Genomic DNA, 2964 nt, shown 5'->3' on the forward strand with positions numbered 1-2964 from the left:
CCCACACACGCCCCGCCCACATAAACCCCACCCACACAAGCCCCGCCCACACAAGCCCCGCCCACATAAACCCCACCCACACAAGCCCCACCCCCTCATCCCCCCTGTGCTCCCCCACCTTTGACCCACCACCTCCCTCATCCCACCCCCACCCTTCCCCACACATACACATGGGGAGGGGAGGGGTGGGATGAGGGGGTGATGGGTCATTGGGGGAGTGCACCTACCCCCCCCCCCCCCACCCCTCCCTTTCCTTCATGTCTTAATCCTTTTTTTGAAATTTAAAATCAAGTAATTGTAAACAAAACAAATATAATTAATCAAAATTGCAAATATTAAATATTCATTTGCGAGAATGTATAATCTTTCCCAGCAATCTTCTTCAGATGTCTTGTGATTTCGAAACTCAGACACCATATTCTGTTTTGAAACAAAAAGTGGATAATAATTAGGTTTTATAAAGATAATTACATGGTAATATGAGTAAGCCTGTTGTTGGTTCTAAGTTCAAGCCTCGTTGACCACTGAATTAACACACCAGGAGGCCGACTCAGCCTGTCATCCTTCCAAGGCCAATAAAATGAATTCCAGTGTACTGGCAAAACCACGTCCAAACTAATGATGCAACCAACATAAGACGACATTCCAAAGAGAGAGTGATATTAATAAAAGAATAAATAAACAAATAACTAAATAATAATTCAGAAACATTTACCTCCAGAAAATCATGTGTTGTACCAGATTGCTTCAACAGCTGATGTTGTGTGATCGAGCTGAAAAAAAAAATAATAATAAGTCAAGGGTATAGATGGAGAGACAGACAGAGAGAGGTAGGTAGAAAGACAGACAGAGAGAGATACAAAGAGACAGACAGGGAGAGATAGAGAGAGACAAACAGACAGGGAAAGAGACACACACACACACACACACACACACACACACACGCATATATATATATATATATATATATATATATATATATATATATATATATATATATATATATATATATATATATATATATATATATATATACACACACACACATACACACACATATACACACACAGACACACATATATACACACACACACACACACACACACACACACACACACACACACACACACACACACACACACACACACACACACACACACAAGTCTCACCATTGGTATAATTCATTCGAGATCAGAGGCCATGATAAGACTTCGTACCAGTCATTATAAATGTTTTTCAATTCTCTTCTAAAATCATTGACCTCTTCAATAAGAGCATTCATTTGATGCACCTCATCGTGATATGTAAACTCCACTTCTTCCAAGGACCTGCCAGGAAAAAAATATATATTTTCGCATTATCACGATTTAATTTATAATCAATTGCTTCATTGTTCAAAGAGGAAACCATACACAAACTTACCAACTTTGTAGTGAGCTGTTATCGTCATCGGAAGAGAGTGAGTCCATGTCTCAGTTTTTTTTACCATTGGTACAAGATGGCAAAAAGATCAGAGGCCGTGATAAGACGTCGTGTCAGTCTTTAAAAATGTTTTTCAATTCTCTTCTAAGATGATTGACCTCTTCAAGAAGAGCATTAATTTCATGCACCTCGTCGTGATATGTAAACTGCTCTTCTTCCAAGGACCTGCCAAGAAAAAAATATATATATATATCAGAATTATCACGATTTAATTTATAATCAATTGCTTCATCGTTCAAAGAGGAACCAATACACAGGCTTACCAACTTTGTGTTGAGCTATTTTGTTCGCGGAAGAAAGATCGCTCATGTCTCAGTTGTAAAAATGAAAATCCCGTCTGGCAGAAACTTTGTCTGGCGAATCACTTATAAAGCAATGATGAGGAGATTGCTTAATCATTGGGTGTGGCCACAGGAAATGACGCTTCAGGAGAGACAGCTTGGAAAATAACTGGGAGATATATTCTCAAATTGTATGAATCATTTTTAAAACATATTAAAATACCCTAAAATGGTTTTGATTCAAATGTTTTCAGTTCGTGTTCTGAGATAAAATATAAACACGAGACCTTGTCTCACAGAATAGTTCCTGTTTTTTTTCACAGCATGACTGTCCAAAAACACTTCCTCATTTTCACAGCACGACCATGTCAAAAAAACACTTCCTCATTTTCACGGCATGAACTGAAAACATTTGAAACAAAACTTTTTTTATGGCGTGGTTTATACACAAAAATAATTTGCAACTCGGGCGGTGGCCAGATGAGATCATTAAGAGAAGTTTATCATTTCGTAATGGCACAAAAGGGGTATCTTAAAAAATATAAAGATTCAAATGTTTTGTTTTTCAATATTTTAGATGGGGATTATTGTGCAAAGAAAATTAAACTATTGAAGGAATTTGAGAATGAACAAATCTTTATAGGTTCAATGAGTGAGCTAAACAATATGCATCGGTTATTTGATAAAGAGTGTCCCGAGGCTTAGACGTTTTAGATATTTCTTTCGAATCACCTTTAACAAATCTTTATCTTATTGTATGGATTATTTGAAAAAAAAAGTGTCCCCAGGTTAAAAGGGGAGACAAATAAATATACCTTGGGATAAAAAGGGGGTTTATTTTTAGGGGAAAAAAATATGAATCGCTGAAAATCCCCCATTCATTTACATGGGGAAAAGTGAGCCAGAACCAGTATATTCACCCTACTGTCATGAAAACATGCAGGTGTATGTAATCCTTCACATAGTCATGAAAACATGCAGGTGTATGTAAACCTTCACATAGTCATGAAAACATGCAAGTGTATGTAATCCTTCACATTGTCATGAAAACATGCAGGTGTATGTAAACCTTCACATAGTCATGAAAACATGCAAGTGTATGTAATCCTTCACATAGTCATGAAAACATGCAGGTGTATGTAATCCTTCACAAAGTCATGAAAACATGCAAGTGTATGTAATCCTTCACAAAGTCATGAAA

General features: G+C 37.1%; 1 long non-coding RNA gene across 2 annotated transcripts; it reads right to left on the reverse strand.

Moving 5' to 3' along the window:
- Nucleotides 1-250: 250 nt before the first annotated feature.
- On the reverse strand, nucleotides 251-1901 carry LOC147022683 (uncharacterized). Of its 2 annotated transcripts, XR_015059686.1 has the most exons (4): nucleotides 1423-1901; nucleotides 1170-1328; nucleotides 716-773; nucleotides 251-420 (listed from the first exon to the last, which is right to left on the reverse strand). It is a non-coding gene; the product is annotated as an uncharacterized LOC147022683 (long non-coding RNA). The 2 variants fall into 2 exon arrangements; XR_015059685.1 differs by having other exon boundaries at nucleotides 1170-1901.
- Nucleotides 1902-2964: the final 1063 nt, after the last annotated feature.

The sequence above is a fragment of the Eptatretus burgeri genome, chromosome 7 (assembly GCF_056783735.1).
Source record: "Eptatretus burgeri isolate ZD-2024b chromosome 7, Ebu_testis_v1, whole genome shotgun sequence".
In the NCBI taxonomy this organism is placed as follows: domain Eukaryota; kingdom Metazoa; phylum Chordata; class Myxini; order Myxiniformes; family Myxinidae; genus Eptatretus; species Eptatretus burgeri.